The 25455-nt window shown below is 38.3% G+C and overlaps 2 pseudogenes; both read right to left on the minus strand.

Annotated features, from left to right (window-relative positions):
- Positions 1-5108: 5108 nt before the first annotated feature.
- LOC102832945 lies at positions 5109-6456 on the minus strand (annotated as a pseudogene).
- Positions 6457-14686: 8230 nt separating this feature from the next.
- Positions 14687-15169, minus strand: LOC102820194 (annotated as a pseudogene).
- Between the last annotated feature and the right edge of the window lie 10286 nt (positions 15170-25455).

Genomic DNA, 25455 nt, shown 5'->3' on the forward strand with positions numbered 1-25455 from the left:
CCATTGAGTCGGTTTCGACCCATAGCGACCCTGTATAGGGTTTCCAAGGAGTGACAAGTGAGCTTAGAATGGAAGTAACAGGATGGTTTGCATGGGGGTTCTTTTGAACAGTAATTGACATAATGTATATAAAGTAGCTAATACAGTTTTTGGTACTTGGACACCCACTATCAGTGATGGGCTTTTATTATGATTTGCTAGTTTATGTCATCTTTGATTAGAATGCAAGGTTCTCACAGGGAGTCCCTTTATTTAAAGGGTTTTGGAGCTACCACTTTTAGGCCATAGAGTTTCTACATCTAAATATTTCATCCAATCGTCTAAACAGGGTTTTCCAGTAGTTAGTTGTATCCAACAATTATAATGTTTTGAATGAACATAAACATTTTGGAAAATGGCTAGAACACAAGGGAAGGCAATTGTACCCATTTCTATTATGTAATGCAGTGGTGATTCAGAGCTCGACTTCTCCCTTTCCCTGAGGTAGACCTGGGTTCGATTCTTGGTCAATATACTTCATACAAAGCCACTGTCTGTTTGTCAGTGGAGACTTGTGTGTCACTGTGATGCTGAACATGTTTCAGTGGGACTTACAGACTAATATGAAAGGCTTGGTGGTCTATTTATAAAAAATTAGCCCATGAAAATGCTCTGGATCACAACGGTCTGATCTGTCATGCCTGTGGATGTCATGAGTGAGGGGCCAACTCAATGGCCACTGGCAACAACAACAAATATTCATTAAATTAAGAAAAATACACGATTGAAACTAGTGAATCTTCATCTTTTCATAGGGGGTTTGCTACTAAATCTAGGGAGAAAAAGGTGTTTTGAAACTGATGCTGAAAGTATCTGTCCAGGAAATGTTTTATTTGTTACATATGGTTCCCAGTGTCCTTTCTTTACTAACCTCAAAGCAAGGTATTCAACCTTGAAAGAAGAAAAATAAAGAGGCGTGTTGTATTTCCCCATGGACAACACTTCAGTCCGAGGCCAGGAGAATCTAATTGAACTGTGGCTCTAAAGGAGGCCAAGAAAGTGCATTTTGAATGGAGCTAAGCACAAGATATTGCATCATTAATACAGGAAGGAGTTACAGGCTCATAGTGAAGAGGAGAGCATTTAAATTGCTCTCAATTCTCTTGGAGAAGAATAAACATGTATGCAGGGACCCAGGAATTGCTTTTCGGTTTAAAACGGAAATAATGCAGTTCGGTCACTGGAGCTCAGTGTATTCAGACTCTGCAGAACAGCACAACAGGAGCTGGAATCAAGGACCTCAGGCAGTAGCTCTGTGTCTTTGGCAGGCTCTTGAAATTAGGAATAAAATGAAAAGTAGCTGAGTGCAACCAATTTTAAATGCCAAATGGAACACTTGCTCAGCATGTAGACTACAGCTTTGATTTTCCTATTTTGTTTCAACTTGTTATGTGAGATGTTGAATCAGGTCCCTGTTAGTACATTCACTAATAGAAGAGTCGAAAAACAACTTGGTCCACAATTAATATGCTATGATGTTATTGTCTATTTGCTTTGGATTTTAATTGGGCCAGGTTTTCATGAACTTGTTTTATTCTTTTGACACCTGGAAGCTATGTTCCTATTCTTTCAATTTGTCTGATTGGTCTTTTCCATGGAAACTTTTTAAGCGTACTTGGGTGTTGTATTTTCTAAACTTATTCTTAGGAATGGAGTGAGTTCACCATATACGGTGTGGATTATGGAAAGACTTTTTCATAAAATAATTATGTTAATCATCTGACTTCTATGGTTACATACATATTTCTAAGGAATTTGAAACTATGGTTGTGATCTAAGTGTTACTAATCAGGATGGGAGTCCTGGTGTGGTGCTGTGGGTTAATGTGATGGACTGCAAGATTGGTGGTTCAAGCTCACTAGTTGCTCCTTAGAAACCCTATACATGGTTGCTATGGAATTGCCTTGACGACACTGAACAACAACAGTAATGCTGTGTGGGTTGATCAAATAAGATAATCTAGATATGTTATTGTTAGGTGCTGTCAAGTTGGTTCTGACTCATAGCAACCTTGTATGTTTCTAACTCATAACGACCCTATATAGTATTTCTGAAGAGTGGTTGGTGAGTTTGAACAGCTGACCTTGTGGTTTAAACTGATCTTGAGGTCAAGTGTTTATTCATGGGGCCAAACCAGGACTTTAATCTGTATACGTTGTTGTTGTTAGGTGCCATAGAGATGGTACCGACTCATAGAGACCCTAAGCACAACAGAATGAAACACTGCCTGTTCTTGGGCCAAACTCACAATTGTTGCTACACTTGAGCTGTCATATTGCCAATCCATCTCGTTGGGGGTCTTCCTCTTTTTCTCTGACCCTCCACCTTACCAAATGACTGGTCCCTCCTTCTCCAGCGACTGGTCCTTCTCCAGCGACTGGTCCCTCCTGACAATATGTCAGAAGTATGAGAGACAAAGTTTGCCATCCTGGCCTGCAAGGAGCACACTTCTTCCAACACAGATCTGTGCTCTTTGACAGCCCATGGCACTTTCAATATTCTCCTCCAACACCATAACTCAAAAGCATCAATTCTTCTATGGTCTTCCTTATTCACTATCCAGCTTTCACATGTATATGAGGTTATTAAAAATATCAAGGCTTGGGTCAGGTGCACCTTAGTCCTCAAGCTGACATCTTTGCTCTTCAATACTTTACAAAAGTCTTGTGCAGCAGATTTGCCTAATGCAATACGTCATTTGATTTCTTGACTGCTGCTTCCATGAGTGTTGATGGTTGATCCAAGAAGAATGAAGTCTCTGACAACCTCAATCTTTTCCCTGTAGATAAGAATGTTGTTTATTGGTCCAGTGATGAAGGTTTTTGTTTTCTTTACATTGAGATGTAATCCATAACGAAGGCTGTGGTCTTTGATCTTCATCAGTAAATATTTTAAGTCCTCTTCACTTTCATCAAGCAAGCATCTGTATATCGCAGGTTGTTAATGAGTCTTCCTCCAATCCTGATGCCAAGTTTTTCTTCATATAACCCAGCTTCTCAGATTATTTGCTCAGTATACAGGTTTAATAAGTATGGTGCAAGAATACAATCCTGTTGCACTCTTTCTTAATTTTAAACTATTCAGTGTTTCCATGTTCTGTTTGAACAACTGTCTCTTGGTCCGTGTACAGATTCCTCATGGCCGCAATTAAGTGTTCTGGAATACTCATACTTTGCAATGTTGTCCATAGCTTGTCATGATCCACACAATCAAAAGCCTTTGCATAGTCAATAAAGCACAGGTAAACATCTTTCTGATAGTCTCAGTTTCCAGTCAAGATCCATCGGATATCAGTAATGATATCCCTCGTTCCATGTCCTCTTCTGAATTCGGCTTGAACCTCTGGAAGTTCTCTGTCAATGTATGCTTGCAGCCATTTCTGTATTACCGTTAGTAAAAGTTTACTTGCATGGGATATCAAAGAGATTGTCTGATGATTTCTGAATTCCATTGAGTCACCTCCCTTTGGAATGGGGACTAATACAGATCTCTTCCAATCAATTGGTCAGATAATTGTCTTCCAAATTTCTTGGCACAGATACATGAGTGCCTCCTCTGCCACCTCACTCTCTTGAAAGATTTCAATTTTGGTGCCTTGTTCTTTGCCAATTCCTTCAATGCACCTTGAACTTCTGCCTTCAGTATCACTGGCTCTTGATCATATGCTACCTCTTGAAACGGTTGAACATCAACCATTTCCTTTTGATAGAGTGACTCTGTATATTCCTTCCATCTTCTTTTGATGCTTTTATGTACCCTTCAATAATTTGCCCAGAGAATGCTTCAGTGATGAAAGTCAAGGCTTGAATTTTTTCTTCAGTTCCCCCCAGCGTTAGAAATGCTGAGTGTGTTCTTCCCTTTGGTTTTCTGACTCCAGATCTTTGCACATTTTGTTGTATTATTTGACTTTGCTTCCCAAGCTGACCTTTGAAATTTTCTGTTCAGCTCTTGTACTTCCTGATTTCTTCCATTTTCTTTGGCATCTCTGTGCTGGAGAGCAAGTTTCAGTGTTTCTTCTGACATCCACTTTGATCTTTTCCTTCTTTCTTGTCTTATTTATTTTTTCAATCAATATGCAGACTTATTTTATTTTTCAAAAGTACAATGTCAGTTTTAATTAGACGTATTCAAGTACAAAAAATGAAGAACTCTATACCTGTTACATATATATGTATTCATACAGACTGTTAAGAAAAGGCTAGAAACCGTTTACTTGTTCTGAGAATACTATGAAAGCACCTTGAGTTCAAATATCCCTTAAAATGTGAACTACCTGGATTTTTACACATAGTTACTATTCAGATGTTCAGAGTCATTTTAAAAAAACAAACAAGGTCTGTTATATGATGATTCAACTTCATTATTTTTCCCTAGAAGACAAGACTTACAAAAAGTATAAAATACATCCTAATGAAAACAATGTTTTAAAAGGCATTTATACTAGAAAGAAGTTTATATGCCTATGTTTTCACCTTTAAACATGCTTTGTTTCAATACATCACCCTCTCTAAAGCCTACTTAAGCCTGAAAGGTTATTGTGTTCTATCACCTGATGCAAAGGTTTTGTTAGGGTTCATTACCAAGTAGATAATCATATCAACATCTAAGAATCTCTATAAAACTATTAAAAAGTTAGACCATTTCAGACATACTACATTTCAAAACATATTTCCAAAATATTATGTACATACGAAAGCTTCATCTTGGGACATAAATACAACCAGATAGTTCTAATATGCAGTTTGATATTTTAAATCAGACTGACATTTTCTCTTTGGTGTGATGTACTACTAAGTTACCATGAATTGGCATTAAGGAAAACCATCTGGATTCATGTCAAACCAGCAATGATAATTTTCTGACAACAGTGAGTACAAAAGTACAACCATCCACTCTGCCTTAAGTATTGACCTGATACTTGTAACTATTTTTCCAAAAATGGTAGTTGGCATGTCCATTGGCCAGGTAGAGAACTGATAAGTAAAACAGCAAAGAAAATCAAAGCATCTTAGCGTTTTAAATAACTTTTGCTTGGATTGATCTTCTGTGATACACAATTCTAGAATGTCTCATAAAATTGGAGTTCTAAAATCCTTGTCCTTCTTGCTACCAGTTGCAACAAAGAACTGGCTCTGGTATATTTCAGAGATAGATTTCTTTTTAGACAAAACAGTTATTTCTTCTTCCAAAAGTCTTCTCTTTTCTTGAAGTTTCATTCTCTCTTCTTGGTGAACTCTTTTAAGATGTTCAGATTTGGCCTGGAGCTCCCTCTCGATTTCCTTCAAGATGGCTCCCTTCTCCTTGACCCTCAAACATCTGCTTCATCTCTTCTTCCCTCCTCTGGGTTTACTGCATATCTCATGCCTTTTGGCTTCATAGGTCTCTTGAACACTGACAGGCTTGTTCTCGAGCCTAAGTCTTTGAAGCCCAGTTCCTCCACTTTGCAGCACCTGTACAACTCGTAGTGTCATGCGTGTGTCTGCTCTCACACATCTTCCATGTTGGTGCAAATGAGCACCTCCCAGAGGTTTATGAAGTCGCAGTGGTTCTCATATTCCTCTTGTACAACACCCCATGGATACTGATGAGCTTTGACCATCTTAGTTCCAACTTTTACCTCATCCATACTTCCTCCAACAGCAAATATTATATTCACTCATTGAAGAATTGATTTTAGCAATAGTTTCATCTTCTGTTGGGAATTGGTAATCTGGATGCCATTGCTAATAACCAATTCACTCATGAGCTTGATCTTGAATTTCTGTAACTCAGTTTTAGAAATTGCATCAGCTTTGGCAGTCACTGTTATAATGTTCACCTTACTGTCTAGGTTCTTCATGGGTAAGAGGTCAAGTGTCTTCAGAGAGTGGCCCATAGGTGAAATGAAGTAAAGACACACACACACGTGGGAGTCTTGGAAGGTGCAGAGGCCCTATTTAATCTCCAGCTCTTCTTGGAGATAGCCCTTGAACTGAACACCTACGTAGTCACTATTGGCTGATAGCTCTCTTATTTGTTTATTTGGTCACCAAATTCCACCATATTCACAATGGTCAACTTCAGTCACATTGCTTTGCTGGAGTTTGTATGTCTGAGCCTTAAGTCTAACATGTGGATAGAAGTATGGGGACTCATGATCTTCAAAATTAGTATTAAACAAGTGTCAATCAGCTTGAATTTTCCAATTCTGGTTTCCCACACACAGAGGATGTTAAAGCAAAAGCCTTACTAAATGGATCTATTCACCAACTGATCAGGCAAACTCTCAAAACCCATGTGGCTAGACATAGTTAAGGAACGAATGGATTTTTTCTTTTGTCTCTATTCATCTTCACATACTTGTGAGGCCATACAAGGTGATTTTGTTGCCAAATTAGTCTGAAAAAGCAGGTGCCATGACACTTTGGAGGAGGTCATGTTCCCGGGTGGGAGCGGACCAGAGAACTCGGTGGTGGTCTCAATAGGTGTACCCTGAACACTTCGGCCCAGCTGGGAGCTCTTTCTTGTCTTCTTAATGACTACTTGCTTTCTTCCTTTATGGTGTTCTTGATGTCATCCCACAACTCTTCTGGTCTTCAGCCATTAGTGTTTAATGTATCAAATCCGTTCTTCAGATGATCTCTAAATTCAGGTGGGATATATTCAAGGTCATGTTTTGGCTCTCATAGACTTGTTCTCATTTTCTTCAGCTTCAGTTTAATTTGCATATGAGCAATTTATGGTCTGTTCCACAATCTGCCCCTGGCCTTGTTTTGGCTGATGATATGGAGCTTTTCCACTGTCTATTTCCACAGATGTAGTCAATTTGATTTCTGTGTATTCCATCTGGTGAGGTCCTTGTGTATAATCATCTCTTATGCTTTCTAAAAAAGGTATTTGAAATGAACAAATTATTTGTTTTGCAGAATTCTATCGTGCAATCTCCAGTATCATTTCTATCACCAAGGCCATATTTTCCAACTACTGATCCTTCCTCTTTACTTCCAGTCTTTGCATTCCAAGCACCAGTAATGATCAATACATCTTGATTGCATGTTTGGTCAATTTCAGATTGAAGAAGTTGGTAGAATTCTACAATTTCAACCACTGACTTTAGTGGTTGGTATGTAAATTTGAGTAATAGTGGTGTTAACTGGGCTTCCCTCTAGGTGCATGGATATTATCCTGTCACAGACAGCACTGTACCTCATGACTGATCTGGACACACTCTTTTTGATGATGAAATCAACACCTTTTCTCTTCAATTTGTCATTCTTAGCATAGTAAATCATGTGGTTGTCAGATTCAAAATTGCCAATACCAGTCCATTTCCACTCACTACTGCCTAAGATATCGATGTTTAGGCGTTCTATTTCATTTTTGACAACTTCCAATTTTTCTAGATTCATACTTCTTACATTCCATGCTCTGATTATTAATGGATGTTTACAGCTCTTTCTTTTCATTTTGAGTTGTGTCCCATCAGTAAATGAAGGTCCCACTGGCTTTATTCCCATGGGCTTTACTCCATTTGCATCATTAAGGTCAACTCTACTTTGAGGAGGCAGCTCTTTCCCAGTCACATTTTGAGTGTCTTCCAACCTGAGGTGCTCATTTCCTGGCCTTATATCTGACAGTGTTTCTCTGCTATTCAAAAGATTTTCAGTGCCTAAATATTCGGAAGTAGCTTGTCTCTCCTTCTACCTAGTCTGTGTTTGCCTGGAAGCTTGTCTGAAACCTGTCCACCATGGGTGACCCTGCTGGTATTTAAAACACCCGTGCCATAGCTTCCAGAATCACAGCAACTCTCAAGCCACCACAGTACAACAACAGATGAGTGGTGGCAATCTAGATATGTTATTGTTGTTGAGTGCCATCGAGTCTATTCCGATCCATAGCGACGCTGTTTACTGGGTTTCTAAGGAGCAGCTGGTGCACTTGAACCACCGACCTTGCAGTTCTAACGACTTTGCTGTCTGATGCATTAGCCCACAGCTCCACTAGATATAGGGCAGATAAAAACAACTGCAGCAACAACAGTACCCTCTAATCAAGTCCAACTCATTGTGACCCATGCATTAACAGTGGCATAAGGTTTTCTTGGTAGTAATCTTTACAGAAATAGGTCATGAGGCTTTTCTTTAATGGTGCCACTGGATGAATTTGAACCACCACTTTTTAGCAGGAGATGAGAAATAGTGAGCATTGAACACCTGTGTGCAAGAGATCTGCTATTGAAAGTTCAAAGAGTCTCCTGGGAAAAACAAGAATGTCTATGCCTTGGATCCACATAGCTCTTAGATGGTCAGAGAGAGAATAGGACAAAGCCTCCAGGGAATTGTTTCTCATAGGACAATGAATCTTGAGCTTTCACCTCCATCAGAGTCTCTTGGTTAAAGCACACATTTTGGACCCCACCTTCAGTGTTTCTTATACCGAAGGTCTAGAATGTGGCCCAAGAATTTGTATCTTTGATTTCCTAGATGATGCTGATGTTTCTTGTCCAGGGACCACTGAAAAACAGCAATGATATGTGACTTATTTTCTTAAAGTTTAAGAAAGGAGAGCTTGTGAAATTTGCAAAGTAAATATATATGTAAAACCTAGGGTGACTTTTTAAAAAGCACCCTCAGTGGCTCTGCTGTGATTGGTCCTGGGACACTGGATGAGGGACTTCAAGCTGTTACAATGTTTCTAACCATTTCACATTTGAATGCTTCTTCATGTTCTTATAACCATTTATGGGCTTAAATGTTAGTTCATGATTGTTAGAGTTCCAAAATGCCTTGATGAGAAAAAAGTGGACCCTTTTAATAATATTTTAGTGGCTCACTCATAGCATAGTCTCAATCACATAAGAAAGTATGATGTATTTGAATACAATATGATTATGTACAATATGTTAGCAAAATCTGATATAACAGATTTTGCTCTGAAATAGTTGTTCAGTCTTCTGATACCAAGTAAAATGTCAATAAACTAAACCTCTTGAAAGCAGACCAGCAGATACAATGAAAAAGAAGCTTTTGGAGATGAATAAATGAAATTTGAATCATAGACAGTCCATAGATACATTCATAAGCTCCTCGTATTCTTGACTGTCCTTCCTCTGTTGCTCCAGGCAGATGGAAAAATTGTTGTGTTATGGATGGCCAGTTGCAAGCTTTTAATACGCTAGGCACTATGTCAGGGGAACCAGAAGGTAGAAAAGACGCACTAAACATGTTACTAGCCTATTAACAGATGAATGAATAAACATAATGTGGTACATACATACAAAAGAATACTACTGTGTCATTAGAAGAAACACTTCCTTGATACATAGTATAGTATAGATGAATGGTGGTGCTGCCTGTGTGCTGTGGAGTCATATAGACAAATAAATGGGTTTTCATGAGAATTTTATGGTTAGAGACTTTTTTTTAACTGGATTTAAAAGTAGAGTTGTTAAGATTCTCTTCCAATTTTAAAATAAAAAGAAATCTCCTTTTTAATATTAGGAAAAGTATCTTAGTATGGGAACAGGATGTAAATAGAATAGGCCTTTAGAAGATAATGTATCACAGTGGACAGAACATTGATTTACTATTGGAGAAATGGTGAATGGAATCCTGACTCAGCGTTGATTATTTTGTGAATTTAGTCAACATAGAATCTGAAGCTATGGATTAGATATGAAGATGTCATATGGCTATTGTGAAATTAAATGAGGAAATGTATATAAAATGCTTCGAATAGGGTCTAGACATAGTATACAAGTAATATACATTTTAACAAATGATTGTATCTACTAATTCTTTCTGTAAAATATTTTATTTCCTTTGGTGAAAATTTTGTAGCTACAAATTATTGAGTGCTTAATTTATGCCAGGCATGTCTCGATAACTATCTTTCATCATCCATGTAGCCTCATTTAACAATAAGACCTAAGACTCAAAACTTTAGCAGTTTTTCCAAGGTTTACAGTTAGAAAGTGGCAGAGCCAGGCCAAAATGGTTCCAAATCCTGGCTATTTCTGTTAAAGTACATTTCATATTTTCAGTCCTCTTCTTCCAGAAGAATACACTTGAAATGACATTTAAGTGAAAAACATAACTGTGCAGGAAGTGTGTGTATGTGTTTTCCCTCTAAAATTTATTCATGAAACTTATTTATTACACACAGTTCCTAATGTGAAGGTATAAAATGTTTGATAGCATGTGTTGTTGTTGTTGTTGTTAAGTGCCCTTAAGTCGGTTCTAACTCATAGAGACTCTGTGTACTGTTTCTGAGGAGCGATTGGTGGGTTTGAACTACCGATCTTTTGGTTAGCAGTCAAGCGTTTATCCTATAGCACCACACCAGGAGTCCTGACAACATGTGTTGTTGTTGTTAAGTGCCATCAAGTCATTTCCCACTCATGGCGACCCTTACAGGGTTTTTGAGGAGTGACTGGTGAATTTGAACCACTGACACTATGGTTCAAACTGACCTTATGGTTGAATGCTTATCCAAAAGTGCCACCCCAGGACTCCTGATAGCATGTGTTGTTGTTGTTAAGTGCCGTCGATACGGTTCCAACCCATAGCAACCCTCTATAGGATTTCCGAGGAGCATCTGGTGAGCTTGAACCCACTGACCTTGCAGGCCAGGATATTAACCCACAGTGCCACAACAGAACATGTGTAGGGCAGCACAATTTCCAAGTGGATGTGCACACTAAAAGCAGCTTTATTTCGAAGTGTGTCTCAGTGAATCATTTTAATAATCCTACTGCCATCACTCCATATTGCTCTGCCTGGCAATACTCAGGAAGAATTCAGGCATTTTTCTTATGATTTTAAAATCACATGATCAGAGAAATGCTTAAAGAATATATGAACTTTCTAAAATGAATGCACCCAAAATAAATGTGGAGAAAATGATAGTTTATATTTTTTGTGGGGAACCAAAAAGAAGGTTTGTATAAGGGAGAAGCACATCCTATTTGTTAAGTGAAATGGCAGAATTGTTGGGGTGTCACTTCTAATCAAGTCTATTTTTAGATGGATTGCATCATAATTAAATTGAATTTGATTTTAAATAATTGAAGTCAACAAAATGATGCTATGCTTCAATTGGAAACAATATAGACATGAATATTTTTTAGGGCCTAAAGGTAGCCAGGGAGGATGTACCCTACCAGATTTTGGAACACACGTAAATTAGCAAAAGTTAGAACTATAGTTGAGTAAACCTGGAAAGAAAAAAGGGCTATAGATAAATGTATATATGTGTTTGTATACGTAGATTTATTTCTCTATAAACATTTACAAAAACATATACATATATATTTGAAGTATTAGCTATAAAAATTTTATAGTAACCTACATTATTATTAATATGAAATTGGCTAAAAATATGAATAAGCAACTCAATGTACATATTTGCAGACATTACAATTACATGAATGGAAACATGCAACGTGGAAAGATTATATGAATGGAAAATAACTATAAACGATAGTGAAAAAAAGGAAAGCAGTGTGTTGTATTGATTGTGTTATCTATGAGTGTAGATTCCTATTCATTCATTCAATCAGAAAGAACATGAATAAACAAAAGTGGTGCTCAGTTCAGATAGTGGACTAAGACTGAATTGTATTCCTCATAAAATGCTTTTATTATATTTGTAATGTCTCAACCATCGAAGTTCTATATGGATTGTTGTTGTTGGGGAGTGTCTTTGAGTTGATTCCGGCCCATAGTGACCCTGTGTAGGGTTTCCAAGGAGCTGCTGGTGAGCTTGAACCACCGATCTAGCAGTTTAAATGACTTTGCAGTCTGACGCATTAGTCCACAGCGCCACAGCAGGACTCCTCTATATGGATTGTATGTACCTTTATATAGAACGTAGCTTAAGTTTCAACCAAAGTGTGTTGGTTAAATATCGTTTGGCATACCAAACTTGTTGTTGTTAAGTGCCGTCAAGTCGGTTCCAACTCATAGTAACCCTGTACAGGGTTTCCATGGAGCAGATCGTGAGTTTGAACAGCTGACCTTGCTGTCCAGTGCATTAACCCACAGCACCACACCAGGAACTAATAAAAAAAATTGTCAAGGGGGAATGTAATAACTGTCTTATTCGTAAGTATCTTGACCATCTTAATTATACTAATGTGGTTTTAATGTTCCTTAAGATTGGTAACATATTTCCTTAATTTCTTAAGTCTGATCCATCTTTTCACACTCTCTATTTTGCCTGTTGGGCACTGTAGGATAATGAGTGGGACCACAAGGTCAGTTTGAGCTGCAAGGTTGGTGGTTCAAACTTACCATCCACTCCTCAGAAACTCTATTCAGGGTCACTATGAGTTGGAACAGACTAGATGGCAACTTAACAACAACAACAAATTTTTATACCTTCTTGAGCTCTTTGAACATTTTTAGTTTCACTCTTCTGAATTTATAATAAATTTATAAAGTAATGTATTAGTGACCACTTCAAACTTATTTTATTGGAAACGGAATAAAAATGTTTGCAATAACTTGAAACCATTTCAAACTTCTAACTTTTTCTTCTTCTTTCTTTTAGGTAAGTAACTGAACAGGGACATGAAGAACTGGTATTTCAAATGACAACCATGTTGCAAAAGGTATTTCTGGTATTTTACTTTTACTACTGTAAAAAGAACCCTAGGAAGAGGTACAGAAGTTAGAATGTAACCTATTATTATTTTAGGCAGATAACATTTTCCTATAAACAGATTTAAATGCATTACAGTATTAATCTCAAGCAGTATCTGAGATAATTTCCCCCTGTAATTCAGGCAGTTAGAATTATTTGGGAGTGGATAGGTAAACAAACTGATTGTCTTACCTTTAGCATTTTCATTGGTGGAAAAAGGAGGTGGGGCAAGGAAATTACCTAAGTGAACACTTTGAAATGTGTCTGTCAGAATCATTTGTCTGTTTTATCCAAGGGCTTATATGGTTAATTTTCTGAGGTCAAAACATTACCTTAAGTGTTACTTATAAAATTGATCTAGGATGGTTAATAGCTTCAATGTTGGTAATTCTAAGGAATGCATCAATGTGGAAAATTCTTTGGATTTTGTATATTTTATTTAAAACATTAAATAAAATGGAAGAGAGGAAGAAGGAAATATTACACTAAAAAAAAATTGATTTTTTTTTTTAATATTAGTACTAGGCTTCTGTTCCACAAATGGCTTGTGGAAATTTGCTGTGGTTTTTGGGTTGCTGTTTTTCTGTGTTTTAAGATTATGAATCTTGACCAGAAAAAAACCTCTTTGTTTTCTAAGAGGAATATTTAAAATGCTAGGGAAATCATTGTTCCTGGTTATAGAGGAAGCAGTTGCATTATGAACTATTCGATAATCTGTGTGATAATATTTACATGAATATTCATACAAAGGATTTAGGATATTTTAGATGCAATGAATCACATACAAGAGTAGAAAAATAGTACAGCTAAGTAGGGTTCCAGTTCATACATGTGCAGATTTATTCCAAACAAAATGAGTTTAAGTATATCGCTGTAATCAGTGGATGGCTGCAGAAACTCTCTCTTAGTAATACAAGAGAACTGTTAAAAATTCATGAAAAATCCCATTATCTTTCAGTTCCATTTTTCCACCAACTTTGAAAACCCCTCATACTTACTTTTGTCTTGGTCTCATTGTTATAGGCGTCATTCAGTTGGTTCTGACTCATACTGGCCTTATTTATAACAGGATAAAACACTGCCGGTCCTGCACCAGCCTCACAATTGTTATATTTGAGTCCATTGTTGCTACCATGGTGTCAGTCCATCTCACTGGAGCTCTTCCTCTTTACACTTCTTTATCAAGTCCTCTGACAACAATCTTCCTCCTGACAACATGGCCAAAGTAAGACAAGCAAAGTCTCGCCATCTTCATTTCTAAGAAACGTTCTTCATGTACTTCTTTTAAGACAGATTTGTTTGTTCTTTTGATAATCCATGATGCTGTTAATATTCTTCAGCTTTTAAAAAATATTGTCCAACTTTCACATGCATGTCAGGTGATTTAAAATACCATAGCTTGTGCATGGCTTTAGTCTTCAAAGTTTACCCATTAACAATTTCAAGAGGTCTTTTGCAGCAGATTTGCCTAATGCAATCTGTTCTTTGACATCTTGACTGGTGATTCCATGAGCATTGATTGGGTATGCAAGCCGAATGAAGTCTTTGATAACCTAAATCTTTCTCTGTTTATCATAATGTTATTTTTGGTCCAGTTTTGAGGATTTTTATTTTTTACATTGAGGTGCAATTCATACTGAGGCTGTAGTATTCGATTTTCATCAGTAAGTATTTCAAGTCCTCTTCACTTCCAGGAAGCAAAGTTGTGTCACCTGCATACTGAAGGTTGTTAGTGAGGCTCCCTCCACGCCTGATACCAAATTCTTCTTCATATAATTCAGTTTTTCTGATTATTTATACAGCACAGCAAACTAAAAGAGTTGATAATTTTATTTTCACATGTTACAATACAATTTTTTTTTTTTTTTTTGTCCATTACTCCACTTAAACACTATTTTCTCTTTAATAGAAAGGGGCAGCAAGTCTTCCTTGTGCTGTTAGGAAACATCCAGTCACAGCACCTGATCTCCTGGTGAAGTAGTGCAAGTAATAGAAAACCGAACGAAGAAGCCACCTTCTGTCTTTATCTGTCTGGCCAAGTCATTCCTGGCTGAGTGGGCACCATCATAGGATGGTCAGGGGTGTCTCAATATGGAGGCCGTAGGCATCATTGGCATGTGGCTTGCCATGGATGGCCTCATTCCAGGACCAGGTCCCACTAGCATCATCCCAGGTAGAGGAGGACCCATCATTGGCATCATAGAAGGCCCCCCCCCCTTACGGGGTGCTGGCATCATACCAGGGCGAAGAGGACCCAGGAGACTGGGAGGAGGTGGGATCATCGCCCCTGCTGGAGGAGGAGCAGAAAATGGGGTAGGAGGTATTTTTCCTGGTTGAAATGCAGCTGTTGTTTTGTCAGCCAGACTCTGAGCCTACGCTTCCATCCATTTCTAATAGTAATGTTTCACATTCTCTATGTGTTTCCTACCACTGCAATGTGTCTTCTCACAGATGAAGAGTCATGGGTGAGGTATGTATCACAGTAGTCACAATAAAACTTGGGCATGTTGCTCGGCCGGCCATACGCAGCCCCGTTCTTAAACAACTGCCTTTTGATCTGTGCACACAACTAAGTGTTCTGGAGTTCCATTCTTTGCATTGTTAGACTTAGTATGTTATGAGCCACACAGTGGAATGCTCCTGCATAGTCAGTAAGAGAAGCTCAAGTAAACATCTTCCTGGAATTCTCTGCTTTTAGGCAAAATCTACCTGACATCAACAATGATCCCTCATTCCATATCCATTTCTGAATCCAGTTTGAGTTTCTGGCAACTCCCAGCTAATGTACTACTGGAAGTTTTTGAATTATGCTCAGCAAAACTTGACTTGCATGTGATATTAATGATATTGGTTGATTAATTTCCACATTCCATTGTGTCACCTTTCTTTGGAATAGTCACAAATATGGATCTTTTCCATTCAGTTGTCCAGGTAACTGTCTTCCTAATTTCTTGACATAGATGAATGTTTTATACATTTCTAGTGATAATCACTTAGTTGGCATATATTTTTTTCTGCCTTGTGGCTGTGTTTTTGAATGTTCAATGAGACAGTTTTATTAATGTTGATAATGAGGGATCCCCAATTAGCTTGGGCTATTTTTAGGAAGCACAGCTATTGCTGTTGTTATTTTAATATGATATGCAATTTGCTGTGTATGAGATAATAGTCAGACTTCCAAATAAATGCTAAGTTGGCAGTTGAACTCATGAGTCCAAGAGTTTAGGGGAGTGCAAAAACCATGTGGGGACCATGTCTGACTTTCTCTTACTTCACTAGGAGGAAAGAGAATCAAACTCAAAATCAGCCTAAGGCTGATTCTTATGAGGAGCAGAGATCAGACATGTTTCTACACTACAGCCTTCTTTACCCGATTCTGATACCAACCATCCCTCCTACAGCACTCTCTGCTTCACATCTGGGTTTGATAATCCATTGCAATGGCCACACAAGACTTAAAAAAATATTCATGATTATGGGGATTATTATATAAGTGAACAGGGTGCAGTTCAAGATAAAAACCAACTCAGGATGCAACGGTTCTCCCGTCAGGAACACCTCTTGTCTGCCATACTGCAGGCATGCCTCATTCTTGTCTTCGGCCTCTCAGTTGTGTGACCTCTTGACCTCTGTCTCAGTCCCTGGGCCTAGACCCTGCAGCTGCTCTGTCTCTCTATGCCACCGCCTCTGCTGTCTCCTCTGCTGTCATCGTATTTTTAGGTAGAGATCTTATGTTCCACTCATTCTCATCTTGATGGTCCTGGGATCTTCCATTCCTGCTTCTGAGATGACTCCTTTTAAACCTAGTTGGATGGCAAAATGAACAAATCCCAGCCTCAGAATCTTGTATACCTTATTTGCGTGGTCCCACTCAATCACATAAGGAGCTCTGGTTGTGTAGTGATTATGAGTCAGGCTGCTAACCTCAAGGTCAGCAGTTTGAAACTACCAGTGGTTCTGCTGGAGAAAAAATGAGGCTTTCTGCTCCTCTACTGAATTTACAGCTTCAGAAACCCTGTACAGGGTCGCTATGAGTCAGAACTAACTCCACGGCCCATAACCACCACCACCACTCAGTCACTTGGGGGGAATTAAGAAGACATTGGATACAAAAGTCATATCCAGTAAACTCAAGGTTTTGTTGTTGTCGTTGTTAAGTGCTGTTGAGTCGGTTCTGACCCCCAGCAACCCTGTATAGGGTTTCCGAGGAGAGACTGGTGAGCTCGAACCACCAACTTTGCAGTTCAAATGACTTTGGAGTCTGGCGCATTAACCCACAGCGCCATACCAGGTCTCCAGCTCAAGGTACCAGAGAGTGAATCTGAGAATCATTGTCTCACCATTGGCATCTAAGTGTACAAGGATAAATAAGACAGCGTCTGTAGAAATTTTAGTGTGACAAATGACTCCTGGCGTTATAGGATCGGCACTGGACTGAAAACTACAAGGTTGGCAGTTCAAGGTCATTAGCTGCTCCTCAGAAACCCTATACAGGATCACAATGAGTTGGAACTAACAACAACAACAACAAATGATATATTAAACCAATTCCATTGCTTAAAAATGAAGATGCTTCCTCTTCCTGTAAACGACCTGAGGTAATCTCACAAAATGGTTCACTACTCACTTGACCCAGAGGGCCCCACAAAATCATGCAAATCAAGAAGTTAAAATCTCCAGGTTCATTTTAAGGATACCCATTAGACTGCCCAAGCCATCAAGGGTATGCATATCTGAAAAGCCACCAAGTATCTTAATGATGCCACTTTGCAGAAGCAATGTGTACCCTCATAAATACTATTAGTGACCTGGGCAAAGGAAGATTTTTGGTAAAGTAGTGGGGACTGAAGTCAGGCTGAGTTGAGTTAAGAAATGGATGGGAGACAAGGCTGTGAAGTTAGCAAAAAAGACAGTTTTTTTTTTTTTTTCCTATCTTTGTGCTGTGAATAGAAGAATAAGAGAGTCTTGATCATTTTAATGTTATTGGCTGGTGGTGGAGGTTGTGTGTCGTGGAGTCGGTTCCGACTCATAGCAACCCTATATAGGGTTTCCGAGGCTGTAAATCTTTACGGGAGCAGAAAGCCTCATCTTTCTCCCATGGAACAGCTGGTAGTTTCAAACTACTGAACTTACGGTTTGCAGCCCGATTCGTAACCACTACGCTACCAGAGCTGAGAACAGTGCAAAAGAAGGAGAGAGGTTGAGGGTATGGGTATGAGAAGGGAGAATGTCCAGACTGAAGCATTGTCCTTAGCCATTTCCAAACCTGAAGGGTGTCTAAGAGTCTTAGTCTCAGGGGTACCCTATACTGAGTATGAGGTCTCTGTCTGATTAGTAAGCCTGACCTTTTTTTATGTCAAGCCTTTTAGATCATGACAAGTTTTAGGTGGTAAAAATATTTATTTAATCAATTAAAAACTACATCTGATGACATTCATCTAAATGTGGCCTTTAACCTTAATTTATGTGAACATATAGAATGATATGTTTCTGTGAGTGTATTATGATTATTACTTTTTAAATATCAGGACTCAGAGATATTCTGTTTTAAAGAAGGATAACTACTAAGAAAGATATTGACTCTTCTTAGATCTTTGTTTTGGATGTGTGTCTCTTACTGGCAGTATTTTTACTGATGAATTTTAGAACACTAATTGACCTTGACTCTGGTAGCGTAGTGGTTACGAATCGGGCTGTGAACCGGAAGGTCAGCAGTTCGAAACTACCAGCTGCTCCGCGGGAGAAAGACGAGGCGATCTGCTCCCGTAAAGATTTACAGCCTCGGAAACCCTATTCAGGGTCGCTATGGGTCGAAACCGACTCGACGGCACTTAACAACAACAACAACAATTGACCTTGAAGAAAAAAATGACTTGTTTTTGAATCCACAACTAAAGTCTGCTGTCCCTACTCAGGCTCAGGCATCATCAGCTTGGCAGGCTCTTCCTGCCCTGGCCAGCAGCCTTTGGGCTGTGAAAGCATTCAACAGGCTCAGAAGAGGAAAGAATTCATTTTGTTGACTCTGTATTACAGGAATTTGAATATGCCTATTGAACTGGGAACTCTGAATTTCTATTTCTCATTCAGCCTTTTAAAATAGGTACTTGAGGGTCTAGAACTTCTTATAAAACCAAAGAGATCTGTTGGTTCTGGGTCTTTCAAACATTTGTTTTTCATTGAAAAACGATTTCGAAAAATCAGATCTGGTATAAAGAAGGAAAAAGAGAGCAGTTTTGGTTGTAGTGGTCATGAGGGATCTGGACCTATCTGCTCTTGTTTCCTCTTCCCTCCTGACCTCATCCCACAGTCAGGTTTGTCCTCTAAGACACACGCATTGAGCTTGCTGGTGCCATGGGACATTGATGAAATATTATGGTTCTAGGTGATCACAACAGTACTGAATTTCAACAAAATATAAAGCTCTAAAGATAAGTTGTCATTTTTTATAATAAAACATGCAAGTCAGTATCTAATTTGATTCAAAGTGTACAATTATTCTTATATTACTAATTTTAGTGATAATAGATACTAATTTTGACTAAGGAAACTAAGAAAAGATATTAATAAGTACAATAAAAATCTAGGATTTGAAAATCCAAATACTTCAGCTAATTAATTCTGATGGTCAGGCCCATCAAAGTTCCAAAATGGGGAGTCTTCAGCACTCATGAGTAGGACTGTCTGTCATCATCTTAAAGGATGGGCATGCAACTGCAGCAAAAAGGATTTAGCTGCCTTGATCTATAGTAGCTTAAAGTATGTATTATGTACTTTAAAAATAAAGTTATAAGTTATCTAAAATGTTGCTCTTACATTAGGGTATGACTTGCTAGGGCTGACAGCCCTAGAGAACTGGAATTAACTGTTTTCAAGAAAGTTGGAAACTAGAATACACGTCAACTAGAAAAGGAAATACAACAAATGATCAAAAGAAGGCTAGGTTAGAATACGTAGAACATGCATGGCGAGTTTAGAAGGCACACTAACAGAGGACAGTAGCAGTCCTGGTGTGGCACTGTGGGTTAATACGCTGGACTGCAAAGTAGGTTTGATCTGCAAGGTCAGTGGTTCAAGTTCACCCATTCCTCCTCAGAAACTCTATGCAGGGTTGCTTTTGATCAGAACCAACTCAAAGACACTTAACAACAACAATAACAATAGTATTGAATACAAAAAATTTTTGTCTTCTTCATTGTTGCCAATTTTTTGTCTTTTTGTGCAAATTAAATTAAGTATTTGAGTCATTTCCTGCTGTGATGGAATATTAACCCTTTCTTTCTGGTTGTGTGATGCTGTAGAATCAACACGGGACTATGGTCCATCAGGTCGGCAGTTCAAACCCACCAATTGCTCCTTGAAAGCCCTTTACAGGGTTGCTATGAGTTGGAACTGACTCAATGGCACTTAACAACAACAACAATTATAATATAATTTGCTTAAATTGAAATATTTCAAGCTCAGTATTTTATGGAGTTTTCCCCTGAAGAGGATATGTAATTGTGAGTAATAATAAAACTGTATTTATTTATGTTAGTCCATTTAATTATTACTAATGATTAAATCAAGGAGCCCTGGTGGCACAGTGGTTAAGCATTCAGTTGCTAGCCAAAAGGCTGCTTGAATCCATCCAGCAGCTCTTAGGGAGAGAGACCTATCTGTTCTGTAAAAATTGTTGTTGTTGTTAAGTGCTGTTGAGTTGATTCCAACTCATAGGGTTTAAACTATTGATCTTGTAGTTTGCAGTCCAGTGCCAAACCTACAGCAGCATACCAGAAGCCCTTGATAAAAATTACAGCTTATGATCTGAAGTTTAGGAAAATATGTGAACTGAGCTGATGTACACTGACCTAGTCCTTGGGGGCTAGGGCTGAGAGTGAAGCAACCAGCTGATCTCAAATGCAGGGAAGTGTACATGAACTCCCAAACTTGCAGTGTGTACCCATTTGACCTAGCTTGGATGACTGGTCTAGTTGACCAGAACTCGAACTGAGGAAGATAAAGATGTTTGATACTGAGAACAAGTGCAGATTGCTACAATTTGATATACTAGACTTTTGCCTATGAATGTAGTGACTCAAAATTCCAACCGAAATGGAAGGATTATTAATATAAACCTTGTTTCCTCAGTGTACTGGGTTGATTGTTGTTGTTGTTGTTAGGTGCCACTGAGTCAGTACTGACTCATAGCAACCCTGTCTGTGCACACAGAACGAAACACTGCCTGGTCCTGGATCAACTTCACAATTGTTCCCATGTTTGAGTCCATTGAATCTGCCACTTTGCCAATCCATTCCCCTGGGGGTCTTCCACTTTTTCTCTGACCCTCCACCTTACCAAACATGATATCCTTCTCCAGTGACTGGCCCCTCCTGACAATATATCCAAACCCACAGTGGAAAGGTTTCAGATGAACTTCCAGATGAAGACAGACTAGGAAAAAGGAGTGATGAACTACTTCCGAATATGTAGTCACTGAAAACCTTGTGAATAGCAATAGAACACTGTTCAATATAGCTCCAGAAGATGAGTCTTTCAGGTTGGAGGGCACTCAAAATATACTGGGGAACAGCTGCCCCTTCAAAGTAGAGTTGACCGTGATGATGTGAATGGAGTAAAGCCCTTGGAACCTTCATTTGTTGATGGAGCACAATGCAAAATGAAGATAAAATGTCCGAAGTACGAGAGACAAAATTGGGCCATCCTGGCCTCCAAGGAGCACTCTGACTGCACTTCTTCCAATACAGATCTGTTGGTTCTTTTGGCAGCCCATGGCACTTTCAATATTCTCCTCCAACACCATAACTCAAAGCATCCATTCTTCTACGGTCTACCTTATTCACTGTTCAGCTTTCACATACGTATGAGATTATTGAAAACACCATGGCTTGGGTCTGGTGCACCTTAGTCCTCAAGCTGACTGGGTTGATAGGGACTAGAAATTTAAGACATTGGCTTTCTAAAATGGCGGGATGGAGGATGACTACAAAGGTGTGAAGTAGCTGGCTTTCATAAGTGTGTTTAGTTGCAGAATGGGCATAGGGAGAAATAGAGAGCAGAAGGGATAAGAAAACTAGATCCTTTAATATGCTGTCTACAAGAGACATATCAAAAAAAACAGAGACAGACTAAATATCCATCAACAGAAGAATGGCTAAACAAATTTTGGTACATACACACAATGGAATACTACAAAATGCTGAAGAATAATAAATCTTTGAAACACCTCACAACATGGTTGAACCTGGAGAACATTATGCTGAGTGAAATTAGTCAATCACAAAAGGACAAATATTGTATGAGACCATTGTTGTAAAAAGTTGGAAAAAAAAAGTTTTCATGATAAAAGAGACAGTCTATGATAGTTACAAGCAGAGGGAGGAAAATTATTCACAGGCTAGAGGATAGACACATGTTAACAGGGGTTACAGGGCAGGCAATATACAAGAGGGAGGTTGGCAGAAGAAAAATGAGGTTAGCTGGAGAAACAGGGAGGAATGCAGTATACAAAGTAAATAGAGGTAAATACTGCAAACATGGAGGGGCTTGTAACCATGTAATGAAGCAAAGTATATGATTTTTGAATGTAAAATGGATAATCTACTCTGTAAACCTTTCACTCAATTCACAATAAAAAGTTGAAAAAAAATGTACAGCCTAGTAAACCCTACAAGATGTCTTGGTGTGGCACTGTGGGTTAATGCACCAGACTGCAGAGCCATTTGAACTGCAAGGTTGGTGGTTCAATTTCACCAGTCACTCCTCGGAAACCCTATACAGGGTCGCTATGGGTCGGAACCAACTCAACAGCACTTAACAACAACAACAACAAACCCTACAAGGCAGTTCTACTCTGTAGCAGGAATCTATGAGTCTAAATCAACTCTATGATACCTAGCAATAACAATTATCAAATCAAATGGGAGTTTCCTAGTGTGCATCTCTCTCTTCCACTCTTCCTTTTTGATTGAAGTTAAGAAATGATTATCCCTATGTTGCTGTAAGTGTATTCTCCATAAACTTCATGTGGTAAGAGAGAATAATTCTCTTGGGTTTCATCCTATTTTCTATGTTTACTTTCGTTTAAAGGCATTTATGATCTGAATCAAAACCCTCACAATGAAGCAAGGAGAATGTGAAAGGGAAGAACAGAATTTTTGGAAAAATAAGTTCATTCCTATGATGGTTGTTCCTAAATGGCACCTGAAACCAATCCCCACACTCTGTGGTACATCAGTCTATGTACCACAGAGCTTGTGTAGAAAGGATTGATACCAAATTTAGGCTCTAAGGACTGACTGCTTATTTACTTTTCAAAGCAAAAATTGCTTCCCTATCCCTAAATTCTTACGTTTAATTCACATAAATCAACTTGAATTCTGGAAGTGCCAGATTTCTTTATCACAGTTATTTCATTGGATTGGTGGCATAATTAACTGGAGGAACACCAATAGAACCTGTGTTAACCATAAATTCTCCAGTGTTTAAATATTTGCAAGCAAACAAATGTTAGAAGACACACGTTCTTCGTTAAGTTGTGGGGACTTTTTTTTCACAAATTTAAGTAAATCACATTGATTACCAATATCTAAACCTGCAGGCTTGGAAAAAATGTGTATGAGGAAGACAGGACATTTTCCTGATCCCAGGATGAAAACTGGAAATACTGATCTCACAGAAAAGATCATGCTCTCCTCAGCATGCATCTGGCTGGCTTCATTTTTGCCTTCATCAGCTGGGGCTGTTCAGTGGTGCAAAGAAAACATTATAAAATGCTTACAGCTTTTAGAAGTGCTTCTGAGCTCTTCAAATAATGGTAACAGTTGCAAATCTTATTGAGAAGGCCTATCACAGAAAAGCTTTATTCAGCTCCACAGGGAATGGTGAACTTCAGTTACTGAGAGCTGCTCTAACAGAAAATACTTATAAGAAGGGGATACTAAAGTAGCCATTGTTGTGTAGCTTCAAGGGAACAAATGTGTGTTTCATTGCATGTCTAAACCTAATATCTATAAAAGGGTCTTTGGCCTCCAGAAAAGGAAGAGAGTGAAATTTTGCAGATGGATAAAAAGGAACTTTTAACAACCCAGCTTAGTTTTTTGGCAAAGATCCAGTGCAATGGGACTCCTCTCGCAAAATGAGTTGAACTTGGAAGATCTGCAAATATGCATATTTCTGCTCAGTACAATCAGGCAAACAAAGACTTCCTGAGGAAAGAATTATCTTTTGTCTTTTTTACTTTAGAAAAAGGGTGATATTTTGAAGACAATGGATTGCTAAAATAATTTAGAGGCAAAGTTTGAAAAACTGTTGAAAGAAAAATTTATATTTAGCATTTTATAAATTTAATAACCATTGCACCAGCAATATAATTTATCATAATAGACAGATGCTCAAATCATATGGCATATAATTGGAAGTTTTGTGTTTATTATTTGGTGGCATAGTGGATTATGAGTTGGGCTGCTTACTTCAAGGCCGGTGGTTCAAATCGCCCAGTTACTCCACGGGAACAAAATGAGGCTTTCTGCCCCTTTAAAGATTTATAACCTCAGAAACCGAATACAGGTCTTTATGAATTGGAATTGACTTAACAGCACACAACCACCATCACCATAGAAAACTATAGCCATTTACCTATAAGTGAAAATTTGAAACAAGATGGTCGATTTCAGTATCTTTTTCTTGCTTCTTACTGCCATAGTTTCATCATTATGGAACTCATAAACCATTCAGATTTCAAAATATGTAACTGTTTGAAACAAATTATTTATATTACAGACATACAAATGATACAAGATCATAAATGAATATAGCTATAGAGAATATTTTCTGGAAGATATTGTCATATATGATAATATACTACGTATATTGGATATATATGTATATATAATATGTTTTCATTATATTAGTTTATCTAAATATATATACGAGTAGGGAAATGGCACAATCTTTCAGAAAAAAATTATTACACCTATTTTTCACTTATCTAACATTTTGCATTTATGACAATAGTGAAAAATCTGCTATCCATCTGTTTTGTGCATTAACAGTGTACTTCTGGCAGTGACAAATGCTGATGTGTGAGGTGAGAGTAACGTGGGCTGTGATGATCCAGGTATAAGTCGACTTTGCTGGGCAATGATTCTCAGTGATTTGACAATAATGTAATGATGTAATTTGACATCTATGTAATGATGTGGGCATCCTCCATTTTGTGAGCTGATGTGGCCACCTCCCATTTTCACTTAACATTTGTGCATAATGACCTAGTCTTTGGAACTTAACCAGGTCACTAAGTGAGAAGTGAGTGCATAGCCATTTCTAGTAATTTGACCAATGTTTCTTAAGAGGAAAAATATATATATATTTTTAGAATTTTATGACAAAAAATGAAATCCTACATGTTGTTTTTTTTAAGTGCCATTGAATCAATTCAGACTCACACGTGGTTTCCTAGGAGAAGCTGGTGGATTTGAACCACCGACTTTGTAGTTTCCAGTCCAGTGTTGATCCCACCATGCCACACCAGATGTCCTAAATTGTTGTTGTTGTTGTTAGGTGCCATCGAGTCAGAACAGACTCATAGTGACCCCATTCACAGCAGAATGAAACTATGTCTGACCCTGGGCCAACCTCACTACCGCTGTCACATTTGAGTCCATCAATGCAGCCATCTGGCCAATCCATCTCATTGGAGGTCTTCCTCTTTTTCTCTGACCCTCCATCTTACCAAGCATGATATCCTTCTTCAGCGACTGGTCCCTCCTGACAATATGTCCAAAGTATGAGAAA

This window comes from Chrysochloris asiatica, unplaced genomic scaffold (genome assembly GCF_000296735.1).
Source record: "Chrysochloris asiatica unplaced genomic scaffold, ChrAsi1.0 scaffold00188, whole genome shotgun sequence".
Taxonomy (NCBI): domain Eukaryota; kingdom Metazoa; phylum Chordata; class Mammalia; order Afrosoricida; family Chrysochloridae; genus Chrysochloris; species Chrysochloris asiatica.